A 23,729-nucleotide genomic window follows, 5' to 3' on the forward strand; every position below is an offset into this window, starting at 1 on the left:
AAATAATTACATTCCTGGGTGCAAGTTTGAATATAACTGCCCAGATGGCTTACCTCACGCCAGACAAAGGCAACTGACAATATACTTCAAACAGATGGCAACAAAAACCCAGCTATCTGCAAGACAAATTCTGCAGGCTTTGGGGTTCATGGCATCCTGCATTCTACTAATTCCATATGCAAGACTGCATATGAGGAAACTTCAATGGTACCTAAAAAGTTTATGGAGTCAACATTGTCACAGTCTGGAAACAATGATTTCTCTCATTCCCTGCCTACAACAGGAGTTTATTTGGTGGGCAGAGACATGTCACCAAAACAAGGGACTGTCATTCACTATACCTCCTGCCACCCAAACCCTAACTACAGATGCATCAGACTATACTTGGGGGGCCCACCCGGCAGGGAGATGCATTCAGGGCATATGGAGCCCAAAACAAATGCATCTGCATGTCAACCAGAAAGAGATGCTAGCTGTACAGAATGCTCTGACAGCCTTCAAGGAGTTACTTCATCCAGGACAACTACTGATAAAGACGAACAACATCACGGTTATGTGATACATAAACAAGCAGGGGGGTACACATTCCTACCCCCTTTGCAGACTAGCCACGGCATTGTGGAACACAGCTTTGACTTACCAAGTACATTTTCAAGGTCAATTCCTGCCAGGAAAACAAAATACTCCGGCAGACGACCCAAGCAGAAATATTATGGACCCACCAGAGTGGAAACTGGATCCACAAATCTTCAGCATGGTAAAACAAAAATGGGGGAGCCCAGACATAGATCTATTTGCCTCTCCCCAAAATTATCAGCTGGACAAATTCTGCACAAGGACTTATCACAGCCAAGCATGGAAAGTGGATGCCCTATCCTTCAGTTGGAAAAACCTATCAGTCTATGCCTTTCCCCCTCTGCCTTTTCTCTCCAAGGTCTTACTAAAGGTCAGACAAGAAAAAAAAAATGATCCTGATTGCTCCAGACTGGCCTCGTCAGCACTGGTACCCAGTTCTAAGGAATATGTCTCAACTCCCTGCTTGGTACTTGCCTCAAATACCTCATCTACTGTCTCAGCAGAACAATCAAATTCTGCACACTCAGCTCCAAACTCTGAACCTTGCAGCATGTCTGATCATTTAATTATTCAAACAACACCTCTCAGTAAATCTGTGATGGATGTCATTTTGGAAGCCAGAAGGCCTAGTACTAGAAAATCTTATGCTTGATAAATGGAAGAGATTCTGTGCTTGGAACCAAGCACAAGGAATGGACACAGCAAAACTAAATAGCCCTCAGATTTTACAATACTTGATTGAGATGCTTGACAAGGGCCTATCTTTTTCTTCAATAAAAATCCCATGCCTCTGCCGTCTCAGCTCATTACAACATGGAGCCTCCCGTTTTTTTTCTCATCCTCTGCTAAAACAATATCTTAGAGGGGCCAAAAATTTAAGGCCTTCCAGAAGATCACCAACTCCTGCATGGGACCTCAATTTTGTGCTGGAAAAACTCACCCTGCCTCCTTTTGAACCAGCAGCTGCTGCAGATATAAATTTTTTATCTTGGAAAACAGCTTTCCTCTTGGCAATCACTTCAGCAAGAAGGGTTTCAGAACTACAGGCTCTCTTGGCTTTGGAGCCTTTTATTACATTTTACCCGGACAGGGTGTCCCTCAGGACCAATTCTTCCTTTATGCCTAAGGTAATATCCAGTGTGGCTCTTAACCAAACAATTCACCTGCCAACATTTTACCCAAATCCACAGAACAAGGGGGAGCAGATTCTGCATTCATTGGGCGTACACAGACAACTTAAGATTCTACTTAAAAAGGACCAAATCTTTAAGAAAGTCTAAGCAACTACTGGTGGCGTTTGCTTCAGGATCAGAGGGGAAGGCTATATCAAAGCAGACTATTTCTAAGTGGATAAGCCACTGCATTCATTTCTGCTACTTGCACCATGGTAAACCTGTGCCAAGGGAATCAGGTCACATTCCACCAGGGCTGCCTCTAACTCAGCAGCCTTCCTCAGAGGAGTTCTAACCGAAGACATTCTAGAAGCTGCTACTTGGTGCTCTGTTCATACATTCACAAAGCATTATCATTTGCCTCTCTTCTCCAAATCCAGGGCAGGCTTTGCCACTGCAGTTTTTCAGGGCCTTATAGCCACTTCTAATGCTATTTAGTTCCATCCTCCCAGCCATAGCTTTGGGATTCTACCCAAATGTAATGACTGCAACAGTGAAACACGAAGAACATAGTACAGTTGTTTACACTTACATTAATGCAGATGTTCGAGTGTATTCACTGTTGCAGTCCACGTTACCCACCCGCCATCCCCCTTTTTCTATAACTTCTTTTTCCTTCACTATATTTTAAAGTCTTTGTGGTGTATTTGCTTTTAGATGAAGGTAAAGTTTATGTTGCTAAAAGTGCATTTTCTTTTATTGCTGTTTATTTATATATAGATATATATTTTTGCTGCCCATTTGGGAGGCACCAGACATCTGGGGAAAGAAAAACTGAATAAAATGGCGTCGACTGCATGTTTTATACCCCTGGTGACCTGACGCCATGTAAGAGGAGACAGCAACTGACACAGGACCCAAGACTTTGTTATTCAGGCCGACTGAGGGCAACCTGCCAGCAGATTACCCAAATGTAATGACTGCAACAGTGAATACACTCGAACATCTACATTTATGGTAAGTGTACACAACTGTACATTCCTATTCTAGCCAAAGATTCCTGGCTAGCAACCCTAGACTTAGAAGCTTATCTGCACATTCCCATAAGGGAGTCTTGCAGGAAATACCTACGCTTCAAAGCAGGCTCTGTGCCCTATCAGTTCTCTTCACTTCCCTTTGGCTTATCTACTGCGCCCAGGTTGTTCACAAAGTGCCTAGCTCCAGCCATTGCATATTGCAGGCAGAGAAGAATTCAAATTTACCCATACCTGGATGATTGCCTAATTCAGGGGGACAGTCAGGAATTGCTACTATAGCACCTGGCATTTGTAAAGAAACTTCTAACTTCACTGGGGGTACACCATCAATGAAAAGAAAACACAACTTCCCAGATGGCATTCCTCACTCCAGGGAAACAAATTTATTTTATTTGACAAACTACTTCAATCTACTGGCCACCAAAACCCAGCAATCTGCAAGAAAAATACTGCAAGCCCTAGGGTTCAAGGCTTCTTGCATTCTACTAATTCCATATGCAAGACTGCATATGAGGAAACTTTAATGTTACCTAAAAAGTCTCTGGTGTCAACATTCTCAGGACCTGGAAACAATGATTCCTATCATTCCTCGTCTAAGGACAGAGTTCCTTTGGTGTGCAAAGGCCTGCAACCACAACAAGGGACTCCCTTTCACTCTACCCCCTGCCGCCCAAACCCTAACAACAGATGCATCAGACTATGCATGGGGGGCTCACATGGCAGGACAGTGCATTTAGGGCAAATAGAGCCCAAAGCAAAGGCACCTACATATCAATCAAAAAGAAATGTTAGCTGTACAGAATGCTCTGACAGCCTTCAAAGGCCTTATTCTTCCAGGACAACTATTGGTAAAGACAGACACAACCCCATAGTTATGTGGTACATAAACAGGGGGGAACCTATTCCTACCCACTCTTCAGATTAGCCATGGCTCTGTGGAACACAGCCTTGAGCAGCCAAGTGCACCTGCAAGCTCAATTCCTGCCAGGCAAACAAAATTCACTGGCAGACGACTTATGCAGAAATCTCATGGACCCACACGAGTGGAAACTGGAACCCAAAATATTCAAGCTTTTGAGGAACAGGTGGGGGCAGCAGAGGTGGATGTTTTTGCTTCCCCTCAGAACTGTCAGTTGAGCAAATATTAAACCAGAACTCTCCACAGCCAAGCTTGGAAAGTGGATGCCCTGTCCTTTACCTGGGAAAGCCTCTCATTCTATGCCTTTCCCCCTCTGCCCCTCCTCTCGAAGGTTCTACTAAAGATCAAACTGGACAAACCAAGGACAGTCCTGATTGCACCAGACTGGCCACACCAGCACTGGTGTGTACCCTCTGTTATGAATTCTGACAGTACTGCCACCATGGCACCTGCCTCAGACTCCTTCCCTGCTGTCCCGGCAGGCAGGCCAGGTTTTGCACCTTCATCTACAAACCTTGAACCTTGCAGCCTGGCTCATTCCCTGAACTCATCACCAGCAACCCTCAGTAAGCAGGTGCTGGATGTCATTCTTGAGACAAGGAGGCCTAGTACTAGAAAATCATATTCGTAAAATTGGAAAAGATACTGTTCCTGGAGCCAGTCCCAGGGAAAGGGACACGACTGTGCCCAGCTTACCTCATATACTAGATTACTTAATAGAAGTGCTCCACAAGGGCCTATCCTTCTCTTCACTTAAGATTCATGCCTCCGCCATCTCAGCTCATTATAATATTGAGACACCCCTCTTCTCTCATCCTCTGGTAAAACAGTTCCTGAGAGGAGCCAAAAATTTAAGACCCCCCCCCCCCCAGAAGAGCTCCCACTCCAGCCTGGGACCTTAACTTTGTATTAGAAAAGCTAATACTTCTGCCTTTTGAACCTGCTGCTACAGCAGTTAAAATTCCTTTCATGGAAAACAGCTTTACTTCTAGCCATCACTTCAGCAAGAAGTGTGTCTGAATGGCAGGCCCTTATGGCCCTTATTCATTATCTTCCATGCGGACAGGGTTTCCCTCAGGACTAACATCTTTTATGCCCAAGGTGTAGTGTCTAGTATGGCTTTAAACCAGTCCATTCATTTGCAACATTTTTCCCTAATCCTCAGAATAAGGGGAAAGGATCCTGCACTCTCTGGACGTGCACAAGCAGCTTAGGTTCTATCTGGGCAGGACTAAGCCTCTCAGAAAATCTGACCAGCTGCTAGTCAGCTTTGCTGCAGGGGCAGAGGGCAAGGCCATTTCAAATCAAACCATTTCTAAATGGATAGCACACTGCATCCATTTTTGCTACAAACACCATGGGAAACCTACCCCACAGTGGATCAGAACACATTCCACTAGGGCTACATCTACCTGTACAGCATTCCTCAGGGGAGTCCCTACCAGGGACATCCTGGAAGCTGCAACCTGGAGCTTTGTACACACCTTCACCAAGCATTACCACTTGCCTATCTTTTCTAAATCCAGAGCTGGATTTGCCACAGCAGTCTTACAGGGCCTGATTGCCAGCGTAATGCTTCTTAACTACCTCCACCCTTCCTTAGCTTTGGGAATCAACCCAAATGTTATGACTGCAAAGGTGAAACATGAAGAACATAGTACAGTTGTGTACACTTGCCATAAATGTAGATGTTTGAGTGTATTCACTGTTGCAGTCCTGGTTACCCTCCCTCCAACCCCCTGACTTCTCTTTTCATCTACCTATCTTTTTTGTTTGGCATATCTTATATCATATGTATTTGCTTTTTGCTGGGGGTGTTCCATACCATGTAATTGCTTCCTGTTTTGGGGGCACCTGACATCTGGGGCAAGAAGAACTGATAATAATGGCGTTGGCTGCATGTTTTATACTCCTGACGACCTGACGTCATGGAAGAAGCGACAGCATCCAACACAGAAATCCCAAGACTCTGGTATTCAGGCCGGCTAAGGGCTACCTGCAGGCAGATAAACCCAAATGTGATGACTGCAACAGTGAATACACTCAAACATCTACATTTATGCTAAATGTACATAACTGTACTTTTTTTAGGAGCCCAAAGTCAGCTTTGGAGAAGTTTTTCAAGGTGGTTACCTTTTCTGGGGGGTGTCGGTGAGATGTGGATTTCCATGGTGTTTAGTTTATGGTCAGATCAGACCAGGGAGGGATTGACTACTGGTGTAGAGCAATGGTCACCCATGTTAGTAATAACCAGGTCAAAGGATGTTGCTTCCTCTAGTGGGGTCAGAGTGAGTTGATCCAGGGCATTAGAACTGAATTCCAGGAAATGTTGGTCCAATGTATTGGTGCTTGAGTAGTTCTTCCAGTTGATGGAAGGGGTAGTTGAAGTCTCCTAGTATGTGTGTGTTGGGTTGGACCTTGATAGATTCCAGGGTGCTAGGAACGTGGAGTGAGAGTCTAGGGACATGGTTGGGGACCTATAGCAGGCTATGACCTGGATCACCATCTTACCCAATGTTAGCTGTATCTGAAGCATCTCAGATGCGTTATGCTGGGCTACTAGTCTGGAGGTGTGCATATCCTTTATGAATACGAAGACACCACCACCTTTGGAGCTATGGTCCATGTTTCGGGGCCGAAAGGTGTGGAATGAGTTATAGCCTGGTAGCGCAGGGGTGCTTTCTGCCACTTTAAACCAGGTCTCCATTACAGCACAAATGTCGATGTTCTCCATTTTGAGAAGTGCGAATGCATCTTGAGATTTAGACTTCTAGCATTGAGCAACATGACCCTCAGATTGCATTTATTTATAGCTCTCAGGTGGTAATTTGGTCTTTGGAACACCACTTAAAAAAGGCACTATAAGGGGTGGCAAGAGCCTTAGACAGTACCCGGAAACCCAGGGGTGACCAGTACAGGCCATCTCTGGCAAAGCCTTAAGATATGTCAATCGTCGTCCCAAGCAGACAGGTACTGAGTCCCCTTAGAATGACACCAGACAATTCTTGAAGTCAGTCATTTTTTTGTTTGTACTGCTGTATCATTCTGGGTGACTGTAGGATACTGCTCATGGCTAGGGTCATACCTCCCTGGGCCACATAATCCGAAAGCTCCACCATGTCTCTCTTCATGTAGTCTAGGGAGGTGCGTCTCTGGTCATTCACACCCACATGGACAATGACAGTCATACTTGTACTTGTTGTGGAGTGACCTGAGTGCATGTATTGTGTTGGATTCTGGCACCTGATAGCCGACGGTTACATTCTCCTTATTCAACCTAGTGAGTGGAATATCTGTGTGCCGAACTATTGAGTCACCTATGATTAGTGTATTGGGCAAGGTGTTTAGCCTTAGGGGATTAGGTTGAGGGGCACACTGTGGAGGTGAGCTGTGTCTCCTGTGGTTTGTGCTGTGTTGTGGTCGAGTGCGTTTCTGTCTTGGAGGTCTCTGCTGTTCTGATAAATTTCTATTGAGACCATCCGCGAAGGTAAGTGTGTGACTTGTTTTTTTATTTGAGAGATGTGGATGGTGGGTGTTCTGGAGGGCTATGTGCTCCATGTGATGTGGTGCAGGTCTTGATATCTCCTCTTGACCAGCTAGTCTGGTCTTGACTGGAGAGTGCATAGCTTCCAATTTGGTGATATAAGTGCATCTCTCACAAGTGTGAGTGTTGAGAGGTAAGATGAGAGGGTTGTCTGTGTACATGAGGCAGCTGCTACACTGCCTCAGAATACCCAAGTGCACCAGGTTAATAGGAGAAAGCACAGGGTACTGCCCTTTAATCATGCCAGGAGGGGTGGTCATAACTACTAAGTACTGGAGCTATTTCCGTAAAGAATAACTACTGCTGATGGCACTTGGGTGTGCTACAATAATTGCTACAAAAACCTATTGAAGTGCAAAGGATTAAGCTATATGAAGTGCAAGAGAGAAAGAACTATCAAAATTCAAGGAAAGAACTGAAGAGCAGACTTTCTGGCACCAGTAATAGTTAACCTCAGCGCCGCTAGGCGGAGCTTAAACAAGCATAAACCCATGCAAATGCAGGCTTTTAAACCAGAAAGTTGAAAGGGATGGAAAAATTGCCCCAACGGCCAATAAAGTACAATTTCTGGGCCAGAAACCACTCCTGTTGTGGAAGATAGACTACCTAGTGCTTACCACTCCCACTGATACGCTAGAAGGCTTCCCTCTAACATAGAAAGGCTTGGGGGGTTCAGAAGTTTACAAACAGTCCTGGATACAGCAGATCTGTATCTGGACTAGAATAATTAAAGGAAAAGCGGGAACCAAGCTTAGAACTTTTTTTTTGAATTTTTACAGAAAAGCAGCTAAAACAGCAGTAAAAGCCATTGCCATTCAAATGCAGTGCAGGCTAGCACACGAGTGTGTAGCAATATTAAAGCAAATTCAGTTTAAATAAATGCAATTAAATTAAAAAATGACTAAAAACAAGTGCAGAAAGCAGTAAATTAGGGGGGAAAAATCAAAATGGAGGCACTGAGAGTATCTCTTTCCCATTCCTGATGCTCTTGCAGTCTGCAGCACACCAAAACTGGATCCACGAAGCTTAAATAACCACAAACCCATGCAAACATGGGCTTTTAAACCAGAAAGTTGTAAGGGATGGGAAAACTGCCCAAACAGCCAATAAACTACAATTTCTGGGCCAGAAACCACTCCTGTTGTGGTAGATAGGCTACCTAGTGCTTACCCACTCCCACTGATAAGCTAGAAGGCTTCCTTCCAACACAGGCTTGGGCGGGGGGGGGGGGGCTCAGAAGCTTACAAACAGTCCTGGATACAGCAAATCTGTATCTGGACTAGATTAGTTAAAAGAAAGGCCGGTAACAAGCTTAGAACTTTTTCTTTTTTTTTTTTTTTTAAACAGAAAAACAGCTAAAACCAGCAGTAAAAACAATTCAAATCCAGTGCAAGCTAGCACACTTGAGTGTGTAGCAGTATTAAAGCAAATACTGTTTAAATAAAATCCAATTAAATAAGAATGACTAAAAACAACTGCAGAAAGCAGTAAATTGGGAGAAAATCAAAACGGAGGCAGAGTATCAGAAAACAATGCCAGCAGATATATAAATAATTAATTCAAGCAAAAATTATAAATAATTCGTTCAAGCAAAAATTAAGACAGTGCAGAACTTTCAACCGTTAAAAAGTGCCAAAAAATATACTTATCAGCTCTATATTTCCAGATTGTTTTAGAAGAACACTCGGTCAGAACACAAGGAGATTCTAGCAATGGAAGTACAACACAGAAAATAAACCTCAGGTAATGACAAACAGTTAAGATGGGCTGGCTCAACGACCCCCGCCTGAAATTAGCTTCTGAGCTACCCTGAGAAACAAAGTGCAGACAACAACAAAGGACATAAACAATACAGCAAATATGTAAATAATAAAGTGAATATATAAATATAGCACAGTGCAAACTGGGTTGCAAAAAGTGTACTTATCAGTTTGGAATATAAGATGGGAAAATGTTCCAACTCTGCTGACAGGATTGTTATATCAGCTCTGTACAAATTCATAAAAATGCAGTGCTCTGAATACTTGGTGGACTTAGGGAGAGCAGGGTTTGATGAGGGTTTGTCCACAAAAACTCTAAATGTAAAAACTGGCCTGAAGCACAAGTGCTAAAACCAAAACTAAGATGCATAGAATAACAGACAAATTTAATCAGGCTACTAACAAACAGTAATAAGTGCACTTGAACACTTAAGAGCACACAGAACAGCAAACTAATGTAATACATAAGGTAGAAGACAGTTAAGTAAGAGCAGCTGAATAAAGTGGATTTTTTTTTTTTTGCTAGTGGAGAGGGATGGAATACAACACAATTAGAGACTACAGGGGTTATCCTTCCCAAATGCTCTCTGTCTGCACAGTGGATAGAGCTGAAGAGATGGGACTTGTAGGAGTGTCTGAAATCAAAATATGATCTCACTGTACTCAGTTGAGTGAGCAAATGAGATGGACTCCGGAGGAGTGTTCAAACACTTACAGGAGGAACGGGCAATTCCAAAGCCACCAAGGTTAATTGTGTGCGTCTGTGCGTCTTTCAGCTTTTCCCGGTTAGGGGTCCCCACAGCGGAACTCCGGTCCGCTAATGATTGGCAGTAGAGTTTTACATGCTGGCTTGCTGGGCCTAATGCACAACCTTCAATGAAGGAACGCCCATTCACGCATGTCGTCACACAGTAGACGCTTTAACTGAGAATCGAACGGGCAACGTCTAACTGTGAGGCAACAACGCTACCGCAGCACCACCACCGCAGTCTCCTTCGGGGGGAGGGTGTGGAAAACTTTACTGCAGAGAGATATACTACAATATTCAATGAAACAGAAAAATAAAATGCAGTACTATCTGTGACACTGCGACCCCTAACCGGGAAAAGCCGAAAGACGCAAACAAACATACTATCTGTAACACTGCAAGTTTATACTTACCTCAGCTTGTAATACAGTTGATTGCAGGTAGATAGCAGCCAGCCAAACCGCTCAGATATTAAGCTGTTGCTTCAACTTCAGTCTGTCAGACATACAATTCACGCCTTTTCATTAGCCATTGGGCAGGTAAGTATCCTCCTTAGGTACCCTCTCCCTTCTGTTACATTTGATGATAAATATTTTTTGTACATGTTATCAAAGAGGGGGAAAATGTAATTGTGAAAGGCAAGTTTCTTACAGAGACCATCACTTAGTGCCTTTTTTTGCTTGAGAGCTGATCAAAACTGTAAAGACTGATGCTCTGCATATTGACCACTTCTGCTGCAGATGAGCTATTTGGATTATATCCTGCATAGGGAATAACCAGGCAGCTTCCAAAGCTCCAGAGCACCTTCCACTCACCCAAACTGTTAGAGTTGAGCTGACTAAAAAGACAGATTAGGGCTCCAAGTACTTCGGAGCTTTCTACTGCCTTGAAGAGAACTCCTCTTTTAAACTGGAGCACACTTTTACTTTTGTGGTAAACAGCTGTTTCAAACTACTTTTTCAGTGGAGAAGCTCTCTGTTTTATTTTTTGGGCCTGGGGAAAGTGTGTAAAATGCTTTGTGATTTTTTTTTTCCTGTGGGAAAAAGTGCCTTTTGTTACATTCCTGTTTTACTAAATATGGCTGCTAAGCTTCTTTGGGAAACCAGCACCATTATTGGGTTGACCATGGAGCAAACTACAGGTCCTTCCTTCAGGATTTTTTCCAGCCATTAAAAGAAAAAGATAAAGCAGCCTTTGCCATCACCTGTAATTTACCTCATGTGGAATTAGGTGACACTGCTGTGGCCAAAGATGGTTCTTCAGACCACTTTTTTTTTTCTTCAGATACATCTTGTGTTGTCCATAGAGCCCCCATGGACTAGGGGTTAACCAAGTCCTCTGCAGCTACTGTGGTCCCCTTCGTTAACAAAGGAGAGCCACTCTTTTTGGTGATGGGAGAACCATACATCACACGTATATTCCTCGCGTACTGTAGGACATAATGGTGATGTCTGGACATACCATCATATTTTTTGTCACAGTCTAAAAGCCATCTCTTGATTGTCAGTCTGAATGTCCATTCCGTTGCAGGTTCACCAAGCCATTGCAGGTAAGTGCCTCATCTGGGTTTTGTTTACTTATCTTTTATTATATTGTGGCTTGTTGGTTTCATGTCATCCAAGAAGGGTAAATGGCAGTGTAGGAGACAGATTCCCCATAAAATTCTGCCACGAACAGTGTCTGTTTTGGATGACCATATGTCCTGCTCTATTTGGTGGGCCCTTGCTCCTAAGACACTTCAAAATAGACTTTCTTTTTTGGCACTTTATTTTGAAAACTGGTGTCTTAAGCTTCTAGCTAAGGATATGATAGGGGGAACTTCCTGCTGTGAGGGACAGCCATCTGTGAAAAAGAAGGCCAGGAAATCTAGGTTGGAATCTTCTGATGTTCAGCCTCCAGCCTCCACCAGCCATCTCTCCCAAGGCAAGTGAATGCCCGGAGGTTCACCCAGCTTTATTGTTGGACTCTTCTGCAGCAACCATGTTGGAGGTCATCTGGGATCTAACTTTAGCACATCCGAGGAGGCTTTGCAGATGTCCGTTTCAGACGTTCAGAGGGGAACCACGGTGGATTATTTCAGAGGGGCCTAGGGAGGTTCCTCAAATCTTAGTCAAAGAAGTCCCTCCTACCATTATTGAATGCCGTCCTGATTCGAAGCCTTCTAAATTCTATTAAGACAGATGTCCCATTGAAGAAAAAACAAAAGACTAAACGTCCTGCCCCTAAGGATCCACAGAGTGAAAGGCAATCCTTCACTCAGAGCTTGTTTAGTGCATTGATGGCTTTAAAAACTTCAGGGAGTTTCTGTTCCAATCCCCCCCCCCCTTTGGTCCTCTACCACCCCTTAAAAAAATTGTCTGAATCTCCTTGTATTCTGACTGTGCTTCTCAAACATTTTGGAATATAGAGTATATTTTAGTGCATTTATTAAAACTGTATTTTCTTTAATATTGCTACAACTCATGTGCTCTAGGTTTCACTGCATCCGAATTGTTTGTGTTTTTTTAGCTGCTTTTCTGTATATATAGACTTTCTGTATATGTAGACTAGCTACTTATTCTACTGTAGTAGTGTGTCTCAAATAGTTTTTCACTTGTGTACTTGCCTTCATTTAAAAAGTTTTAAATGGCTAATTTTTTAGAGTTTTAATTACATTTACTGTTTGGGGCTACACACTCGTGTGTTAGCCTTTTCTGTGTTTATTTACTGTATTATTGCATTGATTAGCGTGTTTTAACAAAAAAAAATATATATATTATCTTGTTTGCTCCTTTCCCACCTTTCCTAGCTAGTATAGTCTAGATCCCAGGCTTTGCTGGTTTCAGGACTTTATTTTCTGTGTTCAGAGCTATCCAGACCTTGCTGTGGTAGAGGGACATCCTACTGCTTACCAGTGGGAGTGGTGAGCATTGTACTGCCTATCTAACACTAGAAGAGTGGTTTCCAGCTCTGAAATTGTAATTTTATTAGCCATTTTGGGCTTTCTATCCCTGTCAACTTTCTGGTTTAAAAACCCATGTGTTTGCACATTTTTCGCATCGTGCAGCACTGCAGGGCTACGGTTAAACTATTCCAGGTGCCAGAAAGTCTGCTCTTCAAATTTTCCTTTAGAACTAGCTGGTTTCTCAGTAGTAGCGCTAAAATCTGAACCCCTGTGACTAGCACTTGCTCTAGAACCTGCTGGAAAGCACTAGGAAGCCTTAAACTGATACAAGCACTCAACTCTCCTTTTTAATAAGGAGAAATTAATCGTAGGCACTAAACAGCCTATAATTGCAAAGTACCTTGCATAAGTAAGGGAAAACAGCTCTTGTACTTTACAAAAAAAGCACCTAAACAGGCATGTCCAAGGGTCAGCTTCCAGTGATTTCTCCTGTCCACCTGGTGAATCTGGGCATGCTGGGGCAATGCAGCATCTGCCTCGTACACAGACAACCCTCTCCTCCTACCACCCAACACTACAACGTGTGAGAGATGCACTTACATAGCCAGACTGGAAGCAAAGCTTCAGTCAAAACCAAAGTGACACATAGCTCACAACACCAGTGTGCCACCCAACAACAGCCCCTAAGGCAAGACAACGTACCCAACAATTAAGTCATAGGTGACTCTATAGTCAGGCAAATTGATGTCCCACTCACCAGGCTGAACAAGGAGAAAATTACAGTCAGCTGCCTGTCTGGTGCCAGGATCCGCCATATAACGCATGCACTCAAGTCACTCCACAATAAGTACAAATACGACTCTGTCATTGTCCATGTTGGAGTGAATGACTTGTGATGTACCTCCCTGGACTACATGAAAAGAGACCTGGAAGAGCTCTCGGATTATGTGGCCCAGGCAGGTATGACCCTAGCCCTGAGTAGCATCCTGCCTTCACCCAGAATGATACACAGTATAAGGACAAAATGACTTCAACAATGGGCTAAGCTTCTGGTTTCATTCAAAGTGGATCCAGCATCTGTCTGCCTGGGGTGACATGATTGACAGACCAAGGTGCTTTGCAAGAGATGGTCTGCACCTGTCGCCCCTGGGATTCAGGTTACTGGCTAAAGCTCTTGCCACCCTTATAGTGCCTTTTTTAGGCAAGGTTCAAAGGACACCACCACCACCGTAACAGATGCAAGCATGCAAAATCTGAAGGTAATGCTACTCAGTGCTAGAAGTCTAAACCTCAAAATGCACTCTCTTGAGGCACTCCTAAAAATGGAGAACATCTATATCTGTGCAGTAACTGAGACCTGGTTCAAGGCTCCAGAGAGTGCTCCTGCAATACCAGGCTACAACTCTTACCACACTTTTTGGCCACCAAACCAAGACCGAAATACTAGTGTCCATATTCACCAAGGATATTCACACCTCCAGGCTAGTTGCCCAACACAATGCATCTGAAATTCTCCAGGTGCAACAAACACTAGGTAAGACTGCAATCCAAATTGTAGCTTACTACAGATCCCCCACCATGCCCCAAGATTCTCACTACACCTTTCTAAACATATTGGAAAATACTAAGATACAGCCAAACACCCTAATACTGGGTGATTTCAACTACCCTGCCATTAACTGGGAAAACTACTCTGGTACCAACACCTTTTCCCAACGGTTCTTGGAATTCATAAATTCCAATGCCCTGGATCAACTAATTCATTGTCCCACCAGGGGCTCCAATATCCTAGACCTGGTCATTATCAACATGGGAGATAGATGCTCCATACCAGTGGTCACCCCCTTATTGGTCAGGTCTGACCATAAGGTAATCACCTTTGACATCGACATCCCACCCCCACCCCCCCAGTAAGGAAACCTCCGTAAAAAAACTTCTTCAAAGCCAACTTCATGCTATTCAAGTCAGAAGTGACAAACTTCGTGACACCCATGCAGACGGGAGCTGAAAGTTCGACTGCTGAATCCTACACTAAGGCACTGTACGAGCACATCCACTCCTGCATGAATTGTTCTATCCCAAATAGAACCAAGACGCACTCCTTCAAAGAAAGGGAAGCCAATCTGGTGGTCCCCTGCCATAAACAAACTGTACAATAGAAAGAAGAAACTGTTGCAGAAAAGAGGAAAATCCCAGGATGCAAAAATTCTCCCTTACCAGCCTCAGTAAAAAGCTGAGATCCCTCACAAACTCCTTCAAAGCTAGTTATGAAAATAAAATTGCCAAAGATTCAAAAGACGGCCACAAGGCATTCTATAGTTATGTCAGGAATCTAAATGGTAATGCTCAGATCTGCTTTGAGCTACAACAGAATGGCATTAAATATACTGATCCCAAGGATATTGCCAATATCCTGGCAGATCGATTTAGTGCCAACTTCACCCCCCTCTCACTCCCTAAAGGGCCCATCTCAATACCAAAAGATTGCTCAAATTCCGGTAATCACAGCCACACAGGTAGAAAATGCAATCTCCAAAGCTAAGAATACAGCATCCATGGGACCAGATGATATCCCAGGCTGTGTACTACATGAACTACAAAATGAACTGGCACCTCACCTAAGTGTCATGTTTAATCATAGCCTCACCTCAGGCTTCATGCCCACTGAGTGGAGCACAGCTCAAGTTATCCCGCTCCAAAAGGGGAGATCCACCTTGGATCCCGGGAACTACCGTCCCATCAGTCTGACGAGCCTGGTCTGCAAGGGCATGGAATGCATTATCATGGAACTTATAAACAAAGACTTTGGCAACCTTCAAACACTGGATCCCACCCAGTTTGGGTTCGTGAAGGGCCGATCTTGTCTCCTGAGCCTGATTGACTTCAAATCAGTCTCCAGAGCTATCAACAAGGGTAAGACGGTCCACACAGCCAATCTGGACCTCGCCAGGGCCTTCAACACCATCCTGGAATCATAGATAAACTTACTAAGCTGGGCATAAATCCCTACGTCACTCAGGTTGTCAACTGGCTTACTGACAGAACCCATACTGTAAAAGTAGCCGACTCCCATTCCAGCTCCAGACAAGTGGAGTATCTCAGGGTTCAGTCCTGGGACTGCTCTTGTTTGGCATCTACTTCTCTGAAGTACAGGCCAACACTAAGTGACTCTGGCTAACAAAGTTTGCACAGGACTGCAAACTAGGAGCCATTATTGAATCCCTAAATGATGTGGATATTCTACAAAAGGGCCTTACAGAAATAGATGCTTGGTGCCAGAGCCATGGACTCAAGCTTAATGCCAAGAAATGAATAGTTATCGCCTTTGGGAAAAAACATGTACCCATGAATTACCACATAGGTGGCAGTACACTAAATACCGAAAGTATGATAAGAGACTTAGGGACACAGGTGGACAGTGGTTTCACCTTCAATAACCACATCACCACAACAGACAGGAGATCTTTCTATGTGGCATACCTCATCACTAAGGGTTTTTTGTCCAGAAAAAAGGAGGTCATTGTCCCACTGTACTCATCCCTCATTAGACCCAGTATAGAGCACAACACCCCATTTGGTATGTACCTCACAAGACATCTGCAACAGCTGGAAAGGCCGCAGAAATACCTTAATAAAGAATCACAGGCCTAAAGCAGATGCCCTATGCTGACCATCTAAAAAAAAAGTCAGCTATACTGTGTGGCATATCGTCTACAGAGGTTATCTCTGCTTAACATACAAGGCCATGTCAAACCCTGAGCTGTTGGACATGCTCCACTTAAAGAAATCCCAATCCCTCAGAGCCACATCCTCCAGGGATCTAAACCTTGTCATCACAATGAACAAATCATGCTGGAGGAATAGGTTCCTGACCCAGAGACTCCCCATACTCTGGAATAGACTGCCCATACATGTCAAGCAGAGCACCTCCTTGGCCCTCTTCAAAAGGAACCTTGACGATTGGATGGGAGATAGGAAATTCTCCCCGGGGATCACATCAGTCACCCTGCTAGACAGGGGTCCAGGAAAGTAAATATTGTGGGATACAGAGGTTATCTCTGCTTAACATACAAGGCCATGTCAAACCCTGAGCTGTTGGACATGCTCCACTTAAAGAAATCCCAATCCCTCAGAGCCACATCCTCCAGGGATCTAAACCTTGTCATCACAATGAACAAATCATGCTGGAGGAATAGGTTCCTGACCCAGAGACTCCCCATACTCTGGAATAGACTGCCCATACATGTCAAGCAGAGCACCTCCTTGGCCCTCTTCAAAAGGAACCTTGACGATTGGATGGGAGATAGGAAATTCTCCCCGGGGATCACATCAGTCACCCTGCTAGACAGGGGTCCAGGAAAGTAAATATTGTGGGATACAGAGGTTATCTCTGCTTAACATACAAGGCCATGTCAAACCCTGAGCTGTTGGACATGCTCCACTTAAAGAAATCCCAATCCCTCAGAGCCACATCCTCCAGGGATCTAAACCTTGTCATCACAATGAACAAATCATGCTGGAGGAATAGGTTCCTGACCCAGAGACTCCCCATACTCTGGAATAGACTGCCCATACATGTCAAGCAGAGCACCTCCTTGGCCGTCTTCAAAAGGAACCTTGACGATTGGATGGGAGATAGGAAATTCTCCCCGGGGATCACATCAGTCACCCTGCTAGACAGGGGTCCAGGAAAGTAAATATTGTGGGAAGAAATATCCAGAGAATTGTTATGGCTAGGCTTGTATAGGCCCTAGGCCTGATTGCCTAGTACCAACCTATGAACCTTAAAAGACCCAGAGAATAGGATTCCTCTGAGGAGAAGGTGGATTTGGATGAGGAATCCCTTACTTACTCCTCTCAGATTTCTTCCAATCCATAATCCAAAAGCAAGGTAGAGGAATCTACCAATCCTTGTACTCTCTTTGAAGAGATTTCTTTTAGGGATGCTATCTCTAGAATGATGGAGTTCTTTAAATGGGATTGTGCTCAGGTTTCTAAGATACAAAAAATGTGGGTTCAGGCACCTAGGCAGCGAGACATTTCCCTGTGGTACATTTTGGCTGGGGACACATGGCTGAAGTGACATTCAACTGCAGAGAAATATGGCTGTTTGTAAATACCCTGTGGGCAAAGAGAAGCACATACTGCCATGCCCACAGCTTTAATAACCAAATGCATGGAGGCAGAAGAAGTAATGATTGTTGTGCTTAGTGTACAGTACATACTTGTGTGACTAAGTCATGTAGAAGTGTGCTACAGCATGCAGAAAATCCTGCCTGGTTCTGTAGTCACATTTATGCTCCAGTATGCATTTTAGGTAACGTTCCCTAGACACTGTGAAGAGGGTAGTGGTCCACACACACTGATTATAATGGCACTGCCCATTGTGCACTGCATTTTTACTGCCACTGACATGCCCTCTGGCATACCTGCTGCTTATGCCTGCCATATTACCTGCTGTCTCATGTTCCCTTGTGGGCCATGGACATTGTTTTCCCCCTGTGCATTTGGTTATTGAAGTTGTAGGTATGGCAACACATTCTTCTCTTTGCCCACAGGGAATTTGCAAACAGCCATATTTCTCTGCAGTTGAATGTAATTTCAGTCATTTGTCCCCAGTCAAATGTACCACAGGAGAAATGTCTCGCTGCCTAGGTGCCTGAACCCAAAAAATGTATTATGAGTTGCTGCAGATGGATTCGCCAGGACCTTCTGCTGTTCCTCCTATTTTGGCTGGCTTGTTGGATGCATTTTCTAATGCTTCTAAGCTTTCAGATTGTCAACCTCCTTTCCCCAAGAAGCTTAATAGATTCTATAGGGTGCTTGAGGACTGTAAATTCTTGTACAAGTGCCCTTCTGCTGACCCCTCTGTTGTGTCTGTAGCTTCCGACAAGTCATCTCAGTTGCTTCCTTCTAAGTTATCGGCCTCTGATAAAGGTAGCAGAACCATAGAAAGGTTAGGGAAGAAGGTTTATACTTCTTTATTGACATTTGGTAACTGTGAAAGTCCGACTGGGTCAGAAACCCATTTTCAGTGGAGGCCTGGGGAGAAAAGTTCCAACAGTAAATTTAATACAAAAAGCAGTAGATGTTGCATCACAATTAATATGTAGTGCAAGGTTCAATCAACATTACAAAGTTCTTATAGCAAACAGTTATGACAGTAGAGAAAAATGTCCAAGATTTTACATTTGTATAAATATTTATTATGACAGTAGAGAAAAATGTCTAAGATTTTACATTTGTATAAATATTTACAAAGTAAAAAGTCACTAAATAGCCATCGAGAACAACTTTTGAAATTGAGAATGACAGGTAATAATAATAGACCAATTACCCTGGCTTTTAGGGCTGTTAATTATCAGACACGTGCGTCCAGCTGCTTGTTGGCACACCTACCCAGGCCTGTCCTTTTATTTCTGATCTTCCAGACTCTAAGGGTAAAACTTCTGCCCTTTCTCTGTTAGGGACTTCTTCCCAGGTGGCTTGTCATTCCAGTAAGTGTAGTTATGATCCAGCAGATACTTCCTGTAGGGTTGCTGCTTTTGGGTCATTGATGAGAAGGTATTCTTGGCTTCGGCTTCAACCTTTGCCTGATGATATTTAGGCTGGTTGACTGATACTCCTCTAGTTAATAAACACTTATTTGGAGAAGCTGCTGCTGCTGCTTTAAGTTCCTTCAGGATAAGGGCAAGGCTTTACAGGGACTTAAATGTGTTTGTTTCTCCTGTGCCTAAATTTCAGAGGAATTACCCCAGTAAGTCAGCTTTTGTTCGTAGGCAATCTCAACCTCCTCCTAGGGTAAAAAGGGTGGTAAACAGGCTTCTCCTGTGAAGGATACTCAGACGTCTGTGCATCAGAAGTCTCCTTTTCCTTATAAACCAGGTGCTGTCTGACTATTCTATTCTTCCCAACCACTTACCTCTTTCTCTTTCCCCTGTTTGGCTATATATTACTCAGGATGCCCTAGTTCTGCCCATTATCCGTCAAGGGTATTTCTTGGTTTGGAAATCCCTTCCCCTTTTTATGGTTATTCCTCAGCCCCCTCAGAATCAACTCTCCTCCTTTCCAGAGATGCTTTGGGACTTTTTAACTCAGTACTAGTCAAGAGGTACCTGTGTCCCAGAGAGGGGAGGGGGTTTTACTCCCGGCTGTTTCTAGTACCCAGGAAAGAGGGTACTTTGAGACCAATTCTAGACCTCTCTCATCTGAACACTTTTCTGAAGGTGCCTCCTTTCAAATGTCCCTTCAGGCTCAGGCTTTGTTTTCTCTTTTGCTTCTTCAGGCTTAGATGGTGTCCCTGAATCTCAAGGATGCTTATCCCCATATCCAGATCCATCCTCTTGTCATGGAGTTTTTAGGTTTATCTCTCACTTCCTGGCATTGTCAGTTCTCTGCTTTGTCCTCTGGCCTTTCTACTGCCCCAAGGGTATTCAACAAATGCCAAGCTCCTGTGATTGCTTTTTGCAGGCTTCAGGGGATCCAAGTCTTTCTTGACTTGGATGATCTGCTGTTTTAGGCATCCTCTCCTGAGATCCTATTGCAAAATCTTAACTTTGTCATTTCCCTTCTGCAAAGCCTGGAATTCACAATAAACCTTAAAGTTGACTCCTTCTCAGATCCAGACTGTGCCTATGCTGGCATCCCTACCTCCTCACAAGGCCTTAACGTACATTTCTTTCTTTCAAACTCTTCTTCCTCTGGCCTCTTGCATTCATGGCATCCACCATTCCTATGCTCCCTCTGGCCAAACTCCACAGGAAAAAGTTTTGAGGGTTTCTGAAGTTGGTTTAACTTCAACATGCACATCCCCCTAGAGCTTTTAGTTCCTCTTTTACCTTGTCTCAAGAAGGAACTTCAGTGGTGGATTCAGCAGTTGTCTCTAAATCCAGGGCTCCCTTTTCATCCCCCTTCTTCCCTCAGGAACTGTTCAGACTCTTCAGGCATGGGATGGAGAGCATCATTTGGCTCCCTAAAGGTGCAGGGAGTGTGGTTGCCTCCTCAATAGAACAATCAGTATCAAAGAGAGGAAAGCTCTTCTGCTGTCCCTTCAGGCTTTTCATCCTCTCTCCTCCCCAGGACCTCTCAAGATGTTTACAGATAATACCAATGTTTTGTTTTATGTAAGCTAACAGGGGGACAAGAAGTTATCTTCTTTGCCGATTGACACTCCTGGTGTGTAAATTTACTATTCAGTATCAAGTGACTCTTCAGGCTGTTTACATTCCCCCAGGTCAAAATATTTCAAAAAACATTCTGAGCAGGTCCTTAACTCAATCCCACAAATGGATGCTTCACAGGGATCTGTTTCTGGACATTGTCCACCTGTGGGGTACTTCTCAAATAGATCTTTTTGCTTCCCCTCTGAACAGACGGCTTCCTCTTTTCTTGTGCCTGTGTCCCAGGTCCTCTGGTTTTGGAAGGTGGATGCCCAATCTTTTTCTTGGAAGAGGATGTTTCTTTACACTTTACCTCCCCTTCCCCTTATTCTAAAAGTCCTGTTCAAAATTCAACAGGATGCTCCCAAACTCTTGTTGATTTTCTTTTGGCCGAGACAGCATTGTTTCCCTCTTCTGCATTTAGCCAAGGACAATTATCAGTAGTTATCTCAAAAGATGGACCTACTCACAGAAGACAAGGGATCTCTCATCCATCCCCACCTGTCTACTCTTCAACTGACACTATGGGTGATAGGATTTTGATTCCACACAGACACCTTTTTTTCCTGAGGATGTGCTTAGAGTCATGCAGGATGCCAGGAAGTCCTACTTATCCAAATAGAAGAGGTTTTTTGTTTGGTGTCTTTCTTGTAACCTGGATCCACTTTCTGTGGATGTTCCTTTGGTTCCCTGTCATCTGTGTGAATTGTTCAATACTGGGTTGACTTATTCTTATGCTAAGGCCCACTTATCAGCTATCTTTGCTTGTCTGCTTTTATCTCCTCCTTTAGCTTCTAGGTTTTAGGCTAAACAATTCCTTAAAGGTGTCCTTCATATTAGGCCTCCTAGGAACCGTATTCCTCCTGCTAATGATCTTAATTTTGTTTTGAAAAAAACTTGATTTAGGTTCCTTTTGAGCCTGCAGCTTCAGCTTCCATGCAACATTGCTCTTGGAAGACTGTACTTTTGTTAGCCCTTACTTCTGCCAGAAGGGTGTCTGAGCTTTAAGCCATTATGGCTTATCCTCCTTTTTTGTTTTTTTTTTATGAGGACAGAATGTCCTTGCGTATTAATCCTTTTTATGCCCAAGGTGGCGAATAAGTTGTCAGTGAATAAGTCTATTAATTTGCCCACTTTTTTTCCCCTTCTTAGCAGTTTGCCAGTGAGAAGGTGCTGCACATGTTGGATGTGCATAGACGACTCGGATTTTATTTGGAAAGATTATTAGGAAATCTTATCAGCTTTTTGTTTCCTTTCATCGCAGGTCCGTAGGATTAGCTGTGTCCAAGTAAATGTTTACAGCCATTTCTTTTTGTTATTCCTTTCATGGTAAGAGCCCTCCTCCTTCTGTTAAGGCTCATTTTACTAGAGCTGTGGCTTTTTCTGTTTTTTTTCTCTCTCCAAGGGTTTGGATACTAACTCTATTTTTGAGGTAGCTACCTGGACTTCTTTGCATACATTTACCACTATAGGTTTGATGGAATTTCCAGAGCTAGACCTGGTTTTGCTAGGGCCATCCTTTATGGCTTCCTAGGGAGCTCTGCTGGTCCTTCCTCCTGCCTCTTCTTGAGCTTTGGCATTCTCTATATTGTAATCTGTACTGCAGCAGTGAAATGGTGGAAGGACATAATACAGTTGTGTAAAATCTTACCATAACTGTAGATGTCTCTCTCTTCACTGTTTCAGTTTTCTCTCCCTCCGGCCCCTGGTCTATTTCTGTTTGGGATTTACAGATTTCCTGTCTATTCCTTGGACTGACATTCCTACTGAGGCTCTCAGCTCTGATGATGGTATGTCCGGACATCACCTTTATGCCCTACACTGTGCAGTCTTTTTTTAGTGTCAGGATTCTCTAGCCTGGGTAAGAGATCTTCAACACAGGCTAGTACTCCAAGAACATATGAAAAATCTTTTTTGTTACACAGGATTGTTTCTGGTTTGCCTGCTAGAGACCTCATTCCAAAGAGGTTTTCTTTCATATGAAAAAATAGATGTGTTGTCACAGTGAGAAATACCTCAGGATTTTTGGGTTTCATGGCTTCCATGATTCTCATACCCCTTGCAAGACTCCACATGAAAAAGATACAGTGGTATTTGAAATCTCTCCTGGTCCCCAAATCAACACCCATTGTCTTTTCAAATCCCAGTCTTGGGGCTTATGAAAAGGAAATCACTTGGTGGAGACATCAAATCTCTCAGAATCCAGGTCTCCCATTCTTCCATCATGCTTTAAAACAATCAGTCACAACAGATAACACAGACTTTTGCATGGAGAGCAGTGTCAGTGTGTATAAAAGTGCATGTTTTTTAGGACAAAGCCAGTCCAAAACACACAAATGTAAAAGAGATGGTAGCTCTTCTAAAAATGTTCAACTCTCGAGTCATCTGGGTTCTCTTCAAGTGGTTGTATACAGTACCACAGTAATGTGGTACATAAGCAAGGGAAAACCAGATCTTTACCTTCTATGCAGACTATCCATGTAGGCATGGGATATAGCTTTATAGCACAATCTCACTCTGCAGGCATGTTGCATTCTGTCAGAGCAAAATTATGTGGCAGACAAGCTGAGCAGGACCAAGACAGACCATCAGTAATGTACACTGAATTAGGAGGTCATCCAAGATTTGCTCCATATCTGTGAAATGCCTCAGGAAGACCTTTTTGCCTCTTTTTTTTTTTTTTTTTTTTTTTTTTTAAACCATCAACTGGCAAATTCTGTTTCAGGACTCCATACAAGAAGGCCTGAGAGATAGATGCCTTTTCCTTGGACATATTTAAAAGGATTCCCCAAATATTTTTGCAGTGATGCCCTTCCAGCCCAGGCAATGATAGTTTCTCCCTTCTTCTGGAAATGGCCATTGCCACAAGTTTCCTCATAGACTGAATTTACTCACACAAGGTCAGGTGAGTTTGATGCATCTTAACCCCCATACTGCAACTGGCTGCCTGGATGATAGGGTCTTGATATCTTTTAGGTACCTGTTTTCTT

The sequence above is a fragment of the Protopterus annectens genome, chromosome 13.part0 (assembly GCF_019279795.1).
Source record: "Protopterus annectens isolate FY-2018-M chromosome 13.part0, PAN1.0, whole genome shotgun sequence".
Classification (NCBI taxonomy): Eukaryota; Metazoa; Chordata; order Ceratodontiformes; family Protopteridae; genus Protopterus; species Protopterus annectens.